Source organism: Sorex araneus, chromosome 1 (assembly GCF_027595985.1).
Source record: "Sorex araneus isolate mSorAra2 chromosome 1, mSorAra2.pri, whole genome shotgun sequence".
Taxonomy (NCBI): Eukaryota; Metazoa; Chordata; class Mammalia; order Eulipotyphla; family Soricidae; genus Sorex; species Sorex araneus.
In genome coordinates this window covers 125,015,684-125,036,576 of record NC_073302.1, presented here as the reverse complement: position 1 = coordinate 125,036,576, position 20,893 = coordinate 125,015,684, and the positions used below count along the sequence as shown (strand labels likewise).

Sequence of the window (20,893 nt, the reverse complement as noted above, 5' to 3'; positions counted from 1 at the left end):
GAACACCTAGAGTAGTTTAATGGTAATTGAAAACCTTACAAGCTTGATATCTTCCTTGACTTTCCCAGAGTTTGCACTCCCACAGTTAATCTTTGATAGATTTATTCCTTAGCTTTCATAAGGGAAGAGCAGCTAGTGGTGAAAGGCAGGGTCCCCAACTCCCACAAAAGACAAAGGGATATTTTTAGTACTAAAGGATAAGTCTGTAAATCATATTTAATAAAGAGATAATTATAAGACTTTACATAGAACATTGTGGTTTTTTTAGCATTCTTTTAGAAAAAGATTCACATCTTTGGCATATTGAAAAGGCACATGAAACATAAGCAAAAACCATTTATATCAAGGAAATATTTTTATTTGAGTACAAGGCCATTTCAGTACCTCAGGAGCAGTCTGGGTTTGCAGGGGTTCAGAGTAGGGAGAGGTGCTTTTGAACAAATCACATAACCTATATGCTAGTCTATACATGAGTGATAGAAAAGAAGATTTGGGTTATGGAAGATAAATGCAAATATATATTCAGAAACTTGCAAGTTTAAAAGTAAAAGAAATTAAAATTATACAATGAAACATATTTTTACTTACCAAATTTTGAAAACATTGAATATATAATTATATATTACCGTATATCACTGTCATCCTGTTGTTCATCAATTTGCTCAAGCGGGCACCAGTAACGTCTTCATTGTAAGACTTATTTCTGTTTTTGGCATATCGAATACGCCACGGGGAGCTTGCCAGGCTCTCTGAGAGGAGCAGGGGAATTGAACCCAGGTCGGCCACATGTGAGGCAAATGCCCTACCCACTGTGCTATTGCTCCAGCCTGATATATAATTAATTAAAGGAATATTTATTTAAATAACTCAAAATGATTTCAATTTAATTTAAGTATGACACACATTAATTTAAATACAGTATTTGTATTTAAATAACATAGAATTTAATGTATAGTGGTTTCAATAATTTGGTGTTATTTAAATAATTTGATAATATTTAAATAATGATATGTAATAATTGATGCTACGTACAGGGCTGTACCATAAAAGTAGAACTTTTGAAAGTGTATGCAAATTGGTCGAGCTGGCAAGAATTTTGTCCATTCCTCTAGAGAACTGTTAGATACCCATCCTTTTCTGAACTAAGAGTTTCATTTCCTCATTAATAAGCAGATTTAGGAAGATGCTATACTCACAGTCCTTCCCCTGATGATCCTGTGCATATTTTCTGCTAACAGACCCAGGGTCTGACTTCAGCTGGTCACACTCCATCTCCAGCAGAAGAGGAAACCAAGCACACAAAGGCCCCTTGGATCCTACCTTCCTGAGTCTAGTTTATCTACAGAAGGCTGTATGATCTGCTCCTACCTCTTTTCAATAATAGTTATGCAAAACAGTTATGGTATACCTTCATAATACTTGACCCAGAATTTCTTTCTTCCTTTGCAAATCTAGTCTGTGTGGGACTGAGACCAATAGTACAGTGGATAAGGCACTTGTCTTGCATGCAGCCCACCTGGGTTTGATCTCTGATACCACATATGGTCTTCCAAACCCCACCAGGAGTGATTCCTGAGTTCAGAGCCAGGAGTACATGCTGAGTATTGCTGGGTGTGGATCAACAACAATAATAAAAAAGAGAAAACTGGTCTGTAAAATTAATCTGGTATTTGTACATAAGGAATACCGAGATTATTTAAGATATTTTAAAAAGAAAAAATTTAGGATGTTCAAAGATTGGGAAATTATTGAGTAAATCATATTTTACTTACACTTTTAATGAAAAGTATCATTTAAAGTGATGTTTCTAGAGAAAAAATCAAGTGAAAAATTATAAAAATTACATGTCAAGTGAAAAATAGTGTGATGACAATTCCAAGCTCTATATGCATTCACTTTAAGATGAATGAAAAAATATAATACACCATTGAAAATCTATTTCCAACTCTGCAGTGATACTGTCTTATAGCCTGAAATTGCTATTAAAAATGATGAAGAAAATGACAGTATTTATGGAAAATCATAGCCGTTCTTCCAAATGGCATGTGTTACAGTCAGAGCAAATCAACTAAGTATTAGAAATCCATACATTTCTATCCATTACCTTGGCATTACTTCCTTGGAGAAAACCCCAGAGGAAGTAAATTTTCCTAGGATTTACTGAAACTAGTCAAATAGGTACAAAAGGATATTACTATAATGCTTGTACAATTTTTTTGCCTTGCCTTCTGATTTTAGAACTTCAGATTCTGTTCACCTTTCAGGGATGGGGTGGTCTAGGGGAACACCAACATTCTGTCTATAGCAAGTTGTATTTTTATTTCCCAGGAAAATTTTTTATCAGGAAATTAGTGATAATCTTATCTTTGTTCATTTTTTTCTGTTGGTTTTGGGTCAGATTTGTTGTTCAGGAGTTATTTCTGACTCTGCACTCAAGAATTATTCCTGGTGGTGCTTGGGGGACTATATGGGCTATTGGGGATCTAACCAGGGTTGGCTCATGCAAAGCAAACAGTTTACCCACTTTATTATCTCTATGGCCTCTCTTTGATAGTTTTAAATTAATATTTGAGTTCAACTAAGCAAAACACACTCATGTAATATGTATCTCTCAAAAAAGAAAGAAATGCAATAAAATAAAATGAACCTAGACAAATACATGAAAACCATTTTTCTACACTAAGAAAAAATTCATTTTTTTGTTTTTTTTTGCAGTTTTTTTATTAGAGTCAGAAAAATATTTATGTGTATATGTGGAAAGGTGTGCTGGGGATTGAACTCAGGATCTCATGCATACAAAGTGAGTAGAACTATGTCCAAGCTCCAGATAGATCTATTTTATTTTATTTTATTTTATTATTATTATTATTTTGCTTTTTGGGTCACACCCGGCGATGCACAGGGGTTACTCCTGGCTCTGCACTCAGGAATCACCCCTGGCGGTGCTCAGGGGACCATATGGGATGCTGGGAATCGAACCCGGGTCAGCCACGTGCAAAGCAAACGCCCTACCCGCTGTGCTACCACTCCAACCCCAAGATCTATTTTAAAGAATTAGAATTAGGAAGTGTTTTGAACCCTAATTAGAATTAGGGTTCTAATTCAATATGATTAGTATTCTTTGCACACTCTGAGCCAGGCTGTCTTCACTCAGGGTTCCCCAGAGGGGGGTAGGTGAGAACCCTCCCCGCCCCAAGGGACCCAGCCCTGGCAGCTGACCTCCAGTACCCAACAGCCTCCATGCTCCAGGCCGCTTTCTGGATGCTCTGTTTGAACCTCACTCATGAACAAAGTTCTATGGAACCTAGATAATGCGGAACTTTGTGACCTTGGACTCTGGATTCAACGAGATCCGAGATCCGGAAGCAGAGGGACCCAGCCCCAGTAGCCAACCTCCACTACCCAACTGCCACCACGCTCTAGGCCGCTTATAAGACACTTCCTACCCATTTTCCATAATTACCACACCATATTTGATGGAGTTCAGACAGTAGCTAATAAATCATAGACTCAAATCATAGAGAGCCCAGCAAGCTACTGAGAGTATCCCTCCCACACGGGCTGAGCCTGGCAAGCTACTGAGAGTATCCCTCCCACATGGGCAGAGCCTGGCAAGCTACCCATGGCATATTCGATATGCCAAAAACGGTAATAATAGATCTCATTCCCCTAACCCTGAAAAAGCTTCCAATCATTGGGAAAGATGAGTAAGGAGGGGCTGCTAAATCTCAGGGCTGGGAGGAATAGAGATGTTACTGGTGCCCGCTTGAGTAAATCACCGAACAACGGAATGATAGTGATACAGTGGTACAGAATTAGGCAATCTCCTTGCATTCATCTGTAGTGGATGACTCTAGTGAATGATGAGTGCAATTTAGTCCATTTGGGACAGCACTCTCCACCTAGTTTGTCTGATGACCTGCCTAATTTTTGCTTTGACTTTGATGATGAGTTTACTTTTCTATTGTCAAAAATGAGCAAGTTCACCAGATGTTTATTAAAAAGCATTCATGTTTCTTTATATCCTACTCATAAGAGACATCATTCTGTACTTGTCATCCTTCTGTCAGCATGATAACCTCTAATTCTACTCAGGTAGTGGTAAATATTGCCTGGCTTCATTTTTTCTTGTAGTCAAATAGTAGGAATTGGTTTACAGAACTGAGCTTATACCAAAGGAAGTGATTTGGAGGTGACCCAGAGACAGTAAAGGAGGAAATGGAGACTCTGATGAAGAACGTAGTGTTGGAAAGTTGTATACATGAGACCCTATCATTAACACAGAACTTCAAAAAATAAGCACAGTACTTAAAAAAATGTTTTTGTTTGTTAAACTCGATTGTTAATATGAAGACTACTAAAGAGGGGCTGTAGAGACAATACAGTGGGTAGACTCTTTGCCTTGCATGCAGCCAAACCTGGTTAGATCCCAACATCCCATATGGACCCCCAAGCACCAGATTCATCAGTGCTCGGGGTTTACTTCTAGATCTGCACATAGGGATCACTCTCAGGGAACCATATGGGGTGCCAGGGCTTGAACCCTGGGTTGGTCATGTACAAGGCAAGTGGCCTACGTGCAGTACTATCTTTCCAGCCCCTTCAAAAAAGTTAAAACAATGTGTAACTAGGTTCCTGACAACCTGACTCCATGATTTCACAACCAGTTACCAGCAGGCTCAGTCCCACTTCTGTCATGGATTTTTAAAAAAACAAAACAAAACATTGAACTAGGCTCCATTTGACAATGCAGATCAGAGAATTAAATTGTATCATTGTCCAAGTTGGCTAATATGTCACTCCAGTGATTTTCTTTGCCATGATTGACTAAACATCTCACCACTCCCTCTTGATCCAGGAAAAGTAAATGGTACTTTTTTACTTTCTTGCTCCAGGAAAAGTAAATGGTATCTCAGACTATGGCTTGACATGCCTTTGCCATTTCCCTTGCTCTATCTCCAATGCAAATTTTTATGATCTGTTGATAAAATGTCCAGGTGCTGCTTACCTGATATATTGCTTGTTACAGCACGGGAAAATATAAAACTGTATCCGTGCCCAGATGATTCTAATCTAATTCATGAATGGGTAGAGGTTGAAAAATTGTTAAGGTTCCCAGGTGATTTTAACATGCATCATGGGTACAAAAACCATGGATTTCTTTGGATTAACTAGATAGGACTAAAACCTATTGATAGCAATATAAAGTAAATTTGTTATACGCCTAAGGGGGCAAACTGGAGTTGAGAAGGAAACAGGGGACATTGGTGGTGGGAAGGTCACACTGGTGGTGCAGAACACTAAATGACTGAAACAACTCTATTATGAACAACTTTGTATATTCAGTGTTTCAATAAAAATAATTAATGTTTATAGCACAGTGGGTAGGGCATTCGTCTTGCAAAGATCCAGACTACAGTACCATGTGCCCCAGTGACTATTTACAAACCAGTTCCACCAATCTTGCAGTTCCACACATTCCAGCTACTGGATGGGCCACCGAGTCTCTCCCTTGCCTCCCTTTATTAGTGTTGCAGCAATGACTGTAGTACCATCCGTGCCACTTCCAAGCTAGACTGCTCAAATTTATCTCGCTCTTGTCTAATCCTAACATCAAATTCCATGGAACCAGGTGTTGTATATGCACATGCTTTCTGTAGTCAGGTTGGAAATTTAAGGAAGAGTCTGTGACCCTGGGGGAAAAAAAGTGGATCCTTCATTCAAATGCATTCAAAGCCCAATCAATGCACACAATACCTCTGGCAACTCCCACTTGTCTGGAGTCTCTATTTTTGTTTCTTTGGGGTTTGGTTTGTTTGTTTGGTTGCTTGCTTGCTTGCTTTGGGGGACAAAACCCAGAGATGCTTTGGGCTGACTCCTGTCAATTGCACTTGAAAATCACACCTGGTGGTGCTCAGGGTTCCATATGGGATGCTGGGGATCTAAAGCAGGTCAGCTGTGTGCAAGGCATATACCCTTCCTGCCAACGTAGTGCTCTGTCCCCTGGAGTCACTACATTGTGTCTGTTTCTTCATCTCCTTCCCTTCATTTTTCTTGCCACTGACCTAGTCAGAGCCTTACTTCCTCACTGCTATCCTGATGCAGGCTGAGTAGTGACTGAGCCACACACACCAAAGCCCTGCTATTCTGAGTGCTCAGAATCTATCTGGGTTTAGCTCCCACAACCACAATTAGCAGTACATGTCTTTCTTGGGCAAATTACTGCATCTGAATCTCACCAAGAGATGAATCTCACCTAATTCATGAAAAACGAACTAGTCCCTGACGTTCCATTTGCTCTCAATGGAACGCAGGAGGAAGAGAGCATCGTGGAACGAATGCCTTCAAGAGTGTCAAAGAAGTGGTTAAGAGGACAAAGAACCTCTGCTCTGGGCACAACTTTTTCGACTCCACTGTTCTTCCTGCATTAACATACGCCTAAGAGACCTGGGCCCTATGAAAATAGGATGAGAACACTATTCAGGTATCCCAAAGAGGAATCAAAAGAGCTATGCTTTGAATACCACATTTCACTCAAGTGAGAGAAGGAATACGGAGTTTCGACCTCCATCAGCAATCAAGAATCAGAAATGCGGTCTTGTTTGCCAAGGCATCAAAAATCAGATGGGCTGGACACGGAATGCAATTTAGAGATGACCGCTGGACTAGAGCTGTTACTGACTGGATTCCATGGGACGTCAAAAGACTGCATGGCTGCCCACCTATGAGATGGTCAGATTTCTTCTTCAAAACCATGAACGAATGGTTTGAAGCTCTTCATGTTCCTGGAGCAAGCAGATACCATTGGACTATACTAGCACGTGACAGGGACAAATGGTGCCTGCTAGAGCAAATTGAAGATCAATGGGATGACAAGTGATACAAGTGATACTCTGCTCCAGTTTTCTCCTTCATAAATTAAAAAAAATAATTTGGTTAGTAAGTGACCCTAAAGACAAAATCTTTAGGATCCATATAAACTTTCTTTATACAACATAAGCAATATATCTAAAATATAATTTACATGAATAATTTTATTTAAGTTCAGCTTCATTTCAAAGTTTTCCAGCACCTCACACATTGGGGTCTTTTAAATTCCTGTAGAATCCTTTACCACATTATTCTTACAATAGCATTTCACACATTCATACTCATTTATGAATTCATGCTTTTAGGCTTTTACTTTCACTTTGTTGTAGTATCCTTATTGTTGTCTATAGAAATTTTGTGAATTTATGATTTTTTTTACCTCCAGATCATAGGCAAACTTATTTTTTTGTGTGGGATTGAGGCAGAGAAATGGGTGAGCCATAGCTGATGGTGCTCAGGAGCTAATCCTGATTCCATGCTAGGAGTGACACCTGGTGGTGCTCAGGGGGCCGTATGTGGCGCTCGGAATTCAACTGGGTTGATGAGATGCAAGAAGGCAAACTTACTCTTGACCCTCTTATTGATGCTCCTTCTTTCTCTTCCCTCATCCTAATGTCCAGGAAATTATAAGTTCCTGGAGATCGGGTCTTGTCCTATTTGAAAATCCTTGTAACATTTAACATTTTTGTTAAAAGATTTTATAACTCTGCAATTATCAAAGAGCTTGGTGTAAAGGAAGTTTTGCTAAAGTTTGTTGAGAACTGTCAAATGTGTATGGATGGTCTCATCTCTATTCCAAGCTGAAGTAGACATTTGGTAATTATTTAGAGACTATAAATATGAAATTGGAAACTCAGATCAAAATCATCTGAGTTTCAAGTGATATGACCTGAATGTCTATATTGATGAGACTCATGCTACTCAGCTAAGGTATGTATTGTTCTAAGACTGCTCAGAACTTTCGGTTGCAATCGAAATCTGATTCAGATTTAAACAATGGAGGAAATCTGTAGCCACTAGACAATGAAATAGAAAGATCCATCAAGGGTGTTTGATTATTGTATGACTGAAACTCAAACATGAAAGTTTTGTAACTGTAGTTCATGGTGATTCAAGAAAGAAAGAAAGAAAGAAAGAAAGAAAGAAAGAAAGAAAGAAAGAAAGAAAGAAAGAAAGAAAGAAAGAAAGAAAGAAAGAAAGAAAGAAAGAAAGAAAGAAAAAGAGAGAGAGAAAGAAAGATTCATCAAAGTTTGCTCTTGTAGTTTCACAGTGTCACCAAAGGGTCCACTTCACATGTTCTCTAACCTGCCTTCTGTGTAGGGTAATGAACCCTAAGGCTGACTGCCCTTAGGACCACAAGGTGATTGCTAGCAGCTTCAGGGGAATCTATGCTCCCTCACTCATGTCCATGGGACAATTCACCATGTGTGCTCCAGAATGTATCCTATGGAACCAAATTAGGCAAAACGTCAATGGACATTTTCCTTGTATTTGGAAAATGTAATGGCTCCATCCACCAGAAACACAAGAGTCTCTAGGTAGCTTCCACAGAAGAGGAAAATTCTTACTAGAAGCCTTCAGGAAACAACTTAGTATACTTAGATTACATTCTTCTACCAATAGAGGTAGAGAGTAGGGCTATTTGAATGATAGCCTCCATGCAAACATGGCAGACATCAGGCTCCATGTTTCAGAGATCTTAAGATATTGTCAAAACTAAAAAGATGGCAAATGACTTAACTAATAAGCAGCATAAAATAAACTTTTCCCCATGCAATCTGTGATACACACACACAGAATGTACATTTAATGTGTCTGCATATCTTAGAAAGTGTAATATTTATTTACGCAATAAATATTTGTCTGCTATAAGCTTGAGCCAACGAACATTATTCAGTCTCTGCTTTGTAGGAGTTAGTAGTATTCTGTCTTTTCTTTCTGTCTTTCATTATCAAGTTGAAGTGGCTAAACCCATCCCTTATCTTTGCTATAAACTCTTCAAATTTTACATTTCCGCTAGGCATTTTTGTTTTACCTAGAAGGCAGTTCACAGAGTCTCCTTTAAGCTGTCAAGATATATTCGGGGACTGAAGTGCTGAAATGAAGATTATGTTTCTGGCCCAGGAACCTTCTCTCTAAGGGTGTCCAGAGCCATGCCAGCAGCAGAGAAGGAATTGTTCAAGTTGACCAGAGGCCATCATGGCCCCTCTGAGTGACCCTGGAAAGGCACTAAATATCCTAGAATCATTCCAACCATTCTCCCATATCACTACTTATCCAAGAAAATTAATAAATAGGTGCCAGAGTGATAGTGCAGAGGTAAGGACACTTGTTTTGCATGTGGTTGACCTGGATTCAATTCCAGGCTTCCCATATGATCCCCAGAGCCTGCCAGGATCGATTCCTGAGAACAGTGGGGAGTAAGCACTGAGCATCACTGAGTGTGGTCCCAAAACAAAAAAAGAAAATTGGTAAACTCTTTGAAAACTTATTTTATAAAACAATGCACTGTAGCACTGTCGTCCCGTTGTTCATCGATTTGCTCAAGCAGGCACCAGTAACATCTCCATTGTGAGACTTCTTGTTACTGTTTTTGGCATACCCAATAGGCCACGGGTAGCTTGCCAGGAACAATCTTTAAATTATTTAATTTAAAATAAACAATTCAAAACAGTCCTTGCTGCTCTTTGAATCTATACGCATAAAACAAATAAAAAAATAGCTTCCTGATTTCTAATGCAGAAAGTATAATTTTTTTAGCTGCCACTAAATTTCTTTCTCCTTTTTTAAATCTTATTTTTGCCAGTAGAATACTCATCAAGACAAAAGGATTTTTTTCAAATATATAGCAAAGCCTAGAAACATGGATCTATGTATTTAGCTAAAATTATCTCCCCAAGTCCTAGTGCTCATGGAAAGAGGAAAATTTCATTTCCTATAGTGCATTAGAAAAGATTTTTACAAAGAATTCAGAAAGTTAAGACTGAACCTCCAGTTCCTGGAACAACAGTGGTACAGACTTCAAAAGCAAATAATTAAAGAAAGTTCAGCTTGTTTCACTTTGGGAAAATATTAGGTTTTGTCCAATTCCAATATAGGAGATAAAAATATGACTTGGGAATTTATATTATAATTGTTCTTACCAAAGGAAAATAGAGTGATGGTAAAGGAGAAAATATAGAACTAAAGATAACAAAGACAAGTTGTTTTGAATTTAGGCACTAATTGTCAGGAAAGTGGAATAGGGCTGAAATTCTTCAGAGCCAGTATCATGAAATCCAAGATTGGCTTAAAACCAGTGGACACCACTAATAAATATCAGATGGCCTGCAGTGTTTATAGCATTAAAAACATTTTAAAATGATCTATAAATTTCTATTCTGAAAAGCAGTAGATTAAAATAACATGGGTCATCCAATCAGTTATGAAGTAAAGGACTTCCTCCAAAGAGAACTAACTTAGCAGAAATTTCTCTTGGCAGGAACGTCACAGAGTAAATGAGATCAGACTCTCAGTCCAATTTAGTAAGGCTTCTATTCACCCCAGTTATAAGGAGTAGTTCTGAGAGGGCTCCCACACAGGATGTCTTAGAATATTTCTTCTCAGAGATACAAAAGTCTATATGTTTCACTCTTGACCCCATCCTACCTTTTGCTTGAGAAGTAAAATATTTAATTTTAACTATTCAAAGCTTCTAACATAGTATATTTAATATTCTCTAGCTTTTATTTTGGGGCACATAATTTTCTCAATCCTTATATTAAAATATAACAATATGCCTTAATCATTAATGCCGTGTGAAAATATAAATCTTATTCTTCTATATCTTCTATAGGAACAAGTGGCACGTTAAATAATTTGCAAAGCTATCTAGTATTTTGGGGTTGGGGCCACACCCAGCAATACTCAGGGGTTACACCTGGTTCTGAACTCAGGAATTACTCCTGGTGGTTCTTAGTGGTTCATATGGGATGCTAGAGATCGAACCTGGGTCAGCCATGTGCAAGGCAACTGCCCTACTTGCTGTACTATTGCTCCGGCCCCATGCCTTGTTTTCTTGACTAAATATTGGAACAAACCATTCTACTTTGATATATTCAACAGAAGTTAACTAGCCTTCAACTTCATCTTCCAAAATAGCCCTATTAACATCCAAAGCATAAAATAACCAGTTAAAACATGGAGGAAATAGAACTAGTGAAATGCTTACAAGGTTTTTCTTGACAGAGAATCTATGCAAATCCAACAAAAATATTGTATACAGACAGAATATATCATCTTTTTACATCCATCTAATTTCTCTTTGGAATTCCCACAATATGGACAGAGCATTGGGTTCATTCTTTTCTAACCAAGCTTTATTATTTCCCATTTTTCCCGGTGACTTTTAAACTGTCCTCATCATGCCTCTGTTCCCAAAATCTCTTACTGATCCCATCTGCTCACAGGAACTGATTTCTAGATCTATTTATTACTCTGTGGCATCTCCCATGGAAAAACCCCCATGATAGACCAATATATATGAGATATAGAAGGAAAAGTTGCAGCTGAATCAAATGCTCACAATGTGAAACGACTCATACATCACACATCGATGGCATCCTGGGTGAGAGCAGTGCATCGTATCTGCCATCAGGTGCACAGTAGAGTGAATAAGACAGCAGTAACAATAGGCAAATAAGTCTGTTTTCACTAACTCTTTGACCTGATCAGGAATGGCCACCAAAGGGCACTTGAGTTCTGGGTAGCTGAGACGTTGAAGTTGGCCAAGTCTGATTTAGATTTTATTTTTGTTGAATCACTGTGAAATACATAGTTACAAAGTTTTCATGACTGGGTTTCAGTCATATAATCTTCCAACATCCATCTCTCACCAGTATACATTTTCCATAACCAATGTCCCCAGCTTCCCTCCCTCTGATATAGATTTTAAAGTAATTCTTCAGATAGATTTTGAAATCTATCCAAATATACTTGTCTATGTTCCAAGAATTCCATGCAGGGGCCAAAGTGATAGCACATGGCCTACCGGGGTTCAATGCCCGGCATCACATATGGTCCCCTGAGCAATGTCAGGAGTAATTCCTGAGTGCTGCAGAGTCAGAAACTACTTCTGAACATCACTGGGTATTACCCCAATAAAATAAAATAAAAGAAAATAAAAGAACTCCACACATAACCACCCAGCTTTTCATAGAACTATACAGTGAGTAAGAACACTTTATTATTGAAGCATTTTACTGCAGAGTTTGATCAAAACCCAAGATTTCCTGGATCAGATCTGACAATAATTTAACATCTGACAATCATTTCACAATGATTGCACAGATCTCTCATCTACAACATTTTCTTGGTCTACATCAGATACAGCAACCTCTCCAAAATAGAATTGTGTTGGGGGACATCTGACTTGTTCTTCTCTAGCTTTGTTTTTCTGACTATATTTTGAACTCAAAAGAAAAGAGAACACACCGGACACCTAAGGGTCTCCTCCTTAAGAAGCAGTACCCAGGTCCACAGGAGCGTGCTGCCATGGTGTTCTTCCATCTAAGTGCTTGCAGAGTCATGTTCTCGAATACCTTGGAATTCTGTGGCGAGTCCAACTTGATTCTGGTTTCTCCGTGTTGGACAGACTCTGCTTTTCTTAATACATCTACATCATAAATATTTGCCAGGGCCAGCAATATTTCCTGGCCTCCTGAGTGCATTGGTCTTCAGACATCATTGAATTTTTGGAGGAACTGTTAATAATAACCAGAAGAAAAGGGATATAAACACTGCAGTCTGCATTTCAGTGCAGAGTTTGAAATTCATGTGAATCCCATCTATTCTCCAGACAGTGGAGATGGGAATGCCGAAGCAGAGAAGAGGCCAAGATGTGGAACTCATACTAGAAAAAAGGCTACGGAGAACGTACCATTTACAACTGGGGCAGACCCAGACTCAGTCCCTGCCCCCTCACTGAGACACAGGAGGTGCCTTGCTAGTGTGTGAGGCACAGACCTCTTTTGGAAATGAATGGTGTATTTATATTGGATCCCAGGCCCTTTCAGAGAGAATGAAAGCCATGATTTTTCCCATGTGGAGTGATATGTCTGACCTCCAAGAAAGTCCATATTTCCAATTTTATTGGAGTTAAATCTATCAGATGGAGCTGAGGAGACCAGAAGTCTGGACTCTGTCATTTATTACTGATTTTACTCTGAGCAAGTCACATCACCTCTTTATCCTTCAACTTCATTAATCAACAGCAGGATGCATAAAATATTTATTGGGTGCCTGTTATGGGCCAGATTTTGTGCTGGATGCTCAGGACGTAACTATAAGGGGATTTCTTTTTTTCACCTGCAATATAAATAGGAAGGCTTGATTAGAGTCAACCTCCCCCACTTCTTTGAATACTTGGGAGATAGAGAAGACAGGTAAATGTCCCCAAGGTCTGTAGAAGTTACTCTTCAACAGTGGGGTGTGATCATCTTGGAGCCCACTGCTAATCGTCATAACCACCTCTCTCCTCAGTGCTGGGAAAGCACCATCACAGTGCAAACGCATTCTGCCAAGACCTGCAGACCTCTGAGACTTGCACTAATTCATCATTTAGTTTATAGATTAGTAAGTTATAAATATCCTATCCAAAATAAGTCATATATTCTCCTTTCCTTAAAGTATATTTCCAGAAAAACAGGTGTGCTTTATCTCCTTTCATATAAACATCAGAGCCTGACCCTGTAAGTTCATTTAAAAAAAAAAAAGAAATAATTGGTGGGTGGTAAAATTCCTTGTGGACTCTTGCTATTCATGGAGTTATTCTCAGAGTGATCAGTGATCATCTGGACAGCAAGGGGAAATTCATCATTTTCGAGGTTTGTCTACTGCTATAAACCAACTAAAGATAATGGTGCCTGCAGCAATAAGGCGGGCGGGGCAGGGGGGTGTGGGAGCGGGGAAAGGGCTGGAGCTAGGAAGCTGGGTTCGTTGAAGTCTACACCACCTTAACAAAGAGAACCTGGGCATATCATTAACATGTCTGAATTTTAATTCTCTTATCTGAAAAATGGCTATACTTGCTTCTCAGAGTTATTATGATTACAAAAGAGATTGTGAAATACACTCTACTGATGTTAAATTCCTTCCAGGATTAAAAGCAGTTTCTCTTCAGATAATGTTGAAAATACCCACCTGAGCAACATTTTAAAACCAGAGGCCATAGGACCCCTCTGTAAGTCCCTAGAATATCCCAAGGAGGTCATAGGTAAAAACTGCATAAATGGTGGTGGGGTGGGTGAAGGATGGCATAAAATTAGAGGGCCAATCAGTAGAATCAGGGTGTCACAGGAAGGAAACAAATTTGGAAGGAGGCCACGGTCAGAAAACAATTGAGAAATATAACTCTAGAGAGATACTAGTTATCAATTAGAATCATAGAATTTTAAATCTGACATGACAACTGCCCAGCTTACCTATGCCATTTTAGAGAAATTAAAGCCCAGAAAGACTGAGTTTATCATCAAGAATAGATTGGGGCTGGCGTGATAACACAGCGAGTAGGGCATTTGCACGCGGCCAACTTGATTTGATTCCCAGCATCCCATATGGTCCCCTGAGTACCACCAGGAGTAATTCCTGAGTGCAGAACCAGGAGTAACCCCTGAGCATCGCCTGGTGAGACCCACAAATAAGCAAAAAAAAAAAAGAATAGGATTTACTGTGCAAAATACCTTCTAAAATAGAATATTCAGACCCTCCCACCAAGTCGGCAAAATACTTTCCACAGTGGTTAGGAACACATGCTCATATGACAAAATACAGGGGTGAGGAACAGTGTATCTGTGGGGGTGGGGTGAGGGTGGTAGGCGAGGGAATCTTGCATTGCACATCTTCTCCTATGAGTGTAACATTTCTCAGAGGTTCCCTGTAGACTTTCCCTGCGGCCTCAGTAGCCAGGATTGTGTCACATGCTCATCTCTATACCAATTATTGACATAAATGAACTGGGATTAGCATTAGATGGCTAGATGGTTCACTATATTTTCACTGGGGTCTCCTTTAATGAGATTGTTGCTGATCCATGCCTAAATAAAATCAGTTTCTGTAACTATAAAAGATATAGGAAGTAGTTATTGGGCTAGCAGTCAGTAGTGTCTGACATCTTGTCAGAATACCCCATTATTTCTTGATTTGTTACTGGTGGTGACTATAACTTGTGTCGCATAAAGATATGACCAACATATTCACAATCTAGTTTCTTCTAGATACAGATGAATTTCCTCGAGGTTTGTAATGTTTTCAAACACACATAAATATTTTGCTCTCATTTGTTATTCTTCATATATTAAGAAATGCAAGATTAAACTCTGAGATTAACTAGGAAGTTAGCTGAAATATTTATTCAATGATTTAAAACTTAATTTTTTATTAAGGCAGTGTAACTTATAAAGTTATTCATAGCTAAGTTTTAGGCATGCAGTGCTCTGGCAAAAATGTCACTACCAGTGTCCACTTCCTTTCACCAGTGTCCCCAGGTTTCCTCCCACTCACCCACTTCCCTCCCAACCTGTCTTCTTGACAGGCACATTTTAAGTTTGACTGCTATAGTTAAGATCTCCTTCTTTCTGTGTTGTTGTCTCTGTGGTTTGGATACAGAGTTATGCCACTTCTCTCCACCTCCAAAGTACCAGGGCTCTTGATTTCTGCCTCTTGTTATTTCCCATCCACCTCTTCTTGTTACTCCCTTGATTTCTTTCCCTCTGTGGCCTTCTTCTTATATTCTGGAGTCAAGGTTGACCTCTATAATACCTTAAATTCTCTCATCCAATTTTTCTATATACTTGCATTCAAAACAATTTTTTTCAGTTCTTACTAAGTACCAAAAATTATTCTTAGTGTGATTTATATATGGTACTGGGATAAATGTTCAACTACATGGAGAAGCAAAGTAAATAAATGTCCAAATCCCCCAAGTGTTTAAATATTTAAATATGGTAGGGAGAGTGTTTTATTACACCCAGAAATGTTCAGGCTTACTCCTGGATCTGTGCTCAGGGATTATTCCTGCAGCCGTGCTGCAAGAAGGATGTAGCCTGTCTGAATGGAGTCTCTTGACAGGAAAGATATGAAATCCGGAAACCTCTCAGAATCTCAGGTTGTAATAATAATAATAATAATAATAAAAACCTTGTAAGAGGGGCTGGAGTGATAGTACAGTGGGTAGGGCATTTGCCTTGCACGCAGCCGACCCTGGTTCGATTCCCAGCATCCCATATGGTCCCCTGAGCACTTCCTGAGTGCAAAGCCAGGAGTAACCCCTGTGCATCGCCAGGTGTGCCCCAAAAAGTGAAAAAACAAAACAAAGCAAAAAAAACCTTGTAAGAGGGGCTCAAGTGATAATAGGGTGGGTAGGGCACTTGCCTTGCACGAGACCTACTGAGGATTGATTCTTAGCACCACATATGGTCCCCTAATCCCTGCCAGAAGTGATGCCTGAGAACAGAGCCAGGAGTAGGAATAAGTCCTGAGTATTGCTGGCTGTGGCCAGAGCTCCCCCCACTCCCACTCCCCCCCCCCCGGCACACTAGAACCTTTAGCAAAGAAAGACACTTGTAAAAATATTAGATCTATTCAAAACAGAACGACGAATGAAAGGAAAAAATAAAACAAGGAAAAAATTTCTACTTTTCCTCTTTGCCATAGCTTTGATAACATCTTGAAATATCAAATAACAGTTACTCTTCCAGCTTCCTCACAATCCTTTCCCATCTTATGGCTTAATGACAATGCTTCAATGGGCAATATTTTTGCCATCAATGAAAGTTTTCTTTATAGTAAATTATGGTCAATGTGTTTATGTACAAAGGATAAAAAGTTCCTGTTTCAAATTAGACTGGAATTTCAATAGGATAAAGATCAAGATAATGAAGCAGATACGAGAGATTCTCGAACCTTCTTGTACAACACACACACACACACACACACACACACACACACACACACGCACACACACACACACACGCGCGCGCGCGCGCGCGCGCGCGCGCACACACACATACATATCACATTCTCCCTCTCCCTCATGTTCCCTCTTCTGGAATGGCTCTGAGAACCTAGAATTTGGATCAGAGAATGAAGAGTAGAGAATATAAGGAAATCTTTGGAGGTTGTGCTCTGAATTCTATTCTCTGTTCCCCACCCACTTTCCCAAGGGGCTTGGGAAGCCATTCTGGAAGGATTTCTCTTGAGCCTCCACCCACATCCCTTCATACAGCCCCAGGTGTCCTGCTGTAGAAGGGTCCACAATGCCAGGGCAGTGGGAGGCTTTGGAGGGCCTTGGGGAGGAGCCAGGTGCTAAGTACATAGCCAGGTGCTAAGTACAGCAGTGCAGAGAAGGGACCATATGGGGACAGGGCAGGAGAGAGAAGTCCCACAGACATGCCTCAGATGGTTCCATAGAAGGTTCCTAAAAGGGAAAACCTCAGCCATCGTCAAGATCATCAAGAATTTTAATCCTACACCGGCACTCCAAAATGAGGAAGAAAAAGTCATGAGTGAGTGAAGCAAAAAAGAAGCTTGCTGGGGTGGGTTCAGAACTTTGGTGGGGTGGGCATGGCAGGGAAGAAAACATTTGCTTATCACCTTTCTTTCTTCTGACACACGACTAGGAATGAAGAAAGTCAAGGTTGTCACTCTGCTGGCAAAGAGCATAATAAAAGTCACAGACCTGCGAAATTCTCTTCTAGACTAAAGGAACATTATCCCCTAACACCCACAAAATAAAGTTTAATAGTAGCAAGGGAAGCAAATATGAAACTGTATCTTGAACGAATGTACTAGAAGTTGGACTTGTTCAAGATGAACCTGTCTGTAGCAGGCACTGACTTTTTGCCAGACACAGTGTTAAGAGAATCATTTGCTTTCTTTTTTATTTTTATTTTTTTTGCTTTTTGGGTCACACCTGGTGATGCACAGTGGTTACTCCTGGCTCTGCACTCAGGAATCACTCCTGGAGGTGCTCAGGGGACCATATGGGATGCTGGGATTCGAACCCAGGTCAGCCGCGTGCAAAGCAAACGCCCTACCCACTGTGCTATCACTCCAGCCCCCATCATTTTCTCATTTTCTTTCTTAAGGTTTGAAAATGTATGGACCAGACCAAAGAAGATAACTGAAGCTTAGAGAGCATAAGAGTCTGGCTGAACTGAAATGTGAACCCGGGCTGCTGGCTCTGTGACAAATATGTTTACCTGTGAACCACCATGCCTAGGTGAGGGTGTGCTTGCTGCCTCCTACAGGAAGATTCTGGGTGGAGGCTTGGAGCATTAGGGCTGGTGGCTGATTTGCTTTGCACCCTAATTGCAAAGAGAAGAGTGGCCGTTCATACACAGAGGGCGCATCGTAGAAGCTTCTGGGAGGTGGTTCAGTTTGAACTGAGTTTCAGGCAGCTACAGGAACAGACATGAATGAGAACACACTCTTCTCCAGAACTCACCCCAGCTTGGATCACAGCCGCACCTCCCAAGGCAGTGGATAAAGTACACTGATACCAACAATGGTCCAGCAGACGTCAGGAACAGACTATAAATGCCACAAATATCCAGAGTGGTACACACTGAGAAGGGGGTCAAAGTCAGCAGCAGATGACTTAGTCTGCTAAGACAGAGAAGTAAGGGAGCATTTAGAATTTTACCAAAAGGTGCTATTTATGACTAGCATGGAATGCAGGCTGTGTCAAGAGTAGGGTCTGTCAGTAATCAGGGTCAGTGTTAGAAACAGAAAAATCAAGTTTTCATCAATCTTTAACCTAATGTCAGGAAACTGGATAGGTGACTTTTTTTTTCTCCTCTAGTTTTACTTTTCATAAAGCCTCAATAAATCAGATTCAAACTGACTTGTAAATTTCCAGGCAATCCGCATATCACTCCCCACCCCCTCCACCTCCGGAAACCACACAAACACATCAACAGAAGCAGGTTCCTCTCAAGGGCCGCTGCATTCTTCAGATTACTACATCGTCATGAAAAACCACCATTGTCCTGGTGAAGGCATTTGAGCTGCCCAGACTGACCACATCTCCTACAGAAATGTCCATTTCAGGCCAGAGTTGGGGAGCACACCCGTGTGAGGAGGCCCGCAGGATGGGGAGGGGCGAAGGTCACTAATTTATCTTAGTGCAGTGCTAACTTTGAAGCACATCGAAGCTACTTAAATGTTAACATTTCGAAGGGGAAAGCACAAACACCCAGCTTTCAAGCCATCAAATTTTTCTTTTAAGAGATAACCACTTCTGACTCAGAAGACAGATATTAAAAATAAAAATACCCAATCCAAACAAAAACCAGACCAGCTCTCCACCATGCATGCAATCTTGGTGGTCTCCAGGTGAAAGAAAAAGTTTTGTGTGCGTGCCTCTGTGTGTATGTGTGTGTGTGTGTGTGTGTGTGTGTGTGTGAGAGAGAGAGAGAGAGAGAGAGAGAGAGAGAGTACAGCCCAGCACAAGTTTTCTTACGTTTCTAAAAATAAGTTTTTTTTCCTTTCAGAGGTCAGCTAAATTATACAAATTCCTCTAACTAAAGCAAATCCCATGTATAAGTGGTGAAATGTGGACTTATGAAAGATAAATAGAAAAAGATATATCATTAGCACGAAGCAAACCAAAACAAAACTCTCACCTAATCCTAGATCCAGTAAAGAAAAAACTCTCTTAAGATATTTAAGCAATGAGGTCCAAGTCACTGTTGCAGGCTTTAAAAGTTATTGTTCTTTCCTCTTTGCTCCTCTTCTGCCCTCTCCACAACCACCACTCCCCAAAATATACAGAAGAATTTTACAAAAGAGAACAAAATTGGCATTCTTTTTTTTTTACTTTCAAAACTAAGTTGTTTGACAACTTAAAACAACTTCAGTTGTCAAAAGCAGAGGATAAGCTTAAAGCTGGGGATTCTAAAGCCCGGCTTTGGATATTTGCACCCTGCCAAGGTCTCTATCTTGGAAACCAGTTCTCTCTCACCCGTGGCCTCTGCTTTGGGTGGGTGACTCACCCCTAAAGACGAGCTGCACCCAGCCTGCTTCTCCACCAGCCCAGCTTTCCCGCCCTGGAGGAGTGCCTGGCCTGTGAGCTGTGAAAAAAATATCAGATGTAGAATGAGACAGTGCTCAGAAGCTGAACAAAGTGAGGCAAGCTTTCTATTACAAGAAGGTGGCTTGGCCTAAATAGGTGTCTTGGGCTTCCTCAGATCTCTCCCACTACTGTTAACTGAAAACAGAAAGAGCAGAGGAGTGGGAGGATCTTGCACTGTGAGGTGTGCAAACATCCCCCCAAAGATATGAAAGGTTGAAGAGTGGGATACTTTAATTCGTACTTATAAATGCTGCATGAAGACATAATCCTTAGAAAAGGTTCTCTCCTGCCCAGAGACTCTGAATATACAGCACCAGCCTTGCAGAACAAAAGCAAAACATAAAGTCGGCCTTTAGTGACTTTTTCCTCTCTCTTAATTCACATCCTTGTCCAAACAAAATTCTGCCTCTTGAGACCATTTGTGGAAGGAAAATGCTAGCCAAACAAAAATTCACCCACCTGGGTTTGATAGAATTTTCAAATGCAGACATCAGGAATAATGTCATCCACAATGTTGAAACCTGCCAGCCAACCTGCTCCCTCGCCCTTGCTATCCACACCCCCTTTCTTGTTTCCTGTGTCCTTTTTTCATTAGCTATTTTAGTCCGGGGATTGAACTCTAGTGGAAATCTGGGGCCAGGTGTGAGGTGTTTAGATTGACCTTGGCAGAGAGAGCAAAGATTAATTTAAGAAAAATATAAGTTGGCAGAAGACATCGCAGTAGATGTTTCCTCAAGAACAGGATTAACAAAGAGAAATAAAGAGACATTGCATCCGGCATATTTCAAAGACATGAGAAAACACATGGGTTGTATAAAATAAGACTCAGCTCCAAGTTGGCTCAATTCATAAAGGATTAAAGAGGCAGCTAGAAAATCATGAGGGACAATATAAAAACAAGACCCATTCTTT

At 40.1% G+C, this 20,893-nt stretch overlaps 1 pseudogene; it reads right to left on the bottom strand.

Annotated features, from left to right (window-relative positions):
- LOC129402036 (E3 ubiquitin-protein ligase RNF14-like) overlaps positions 1 to 12,578 on the bottom strand; it is a 101,473-nt pseudogene extending 88,895 nt beyond the window's left edge.
- Between the last annotated feature and the right edge of the window lie 8,315 nt (positions 12,579 to 20,893).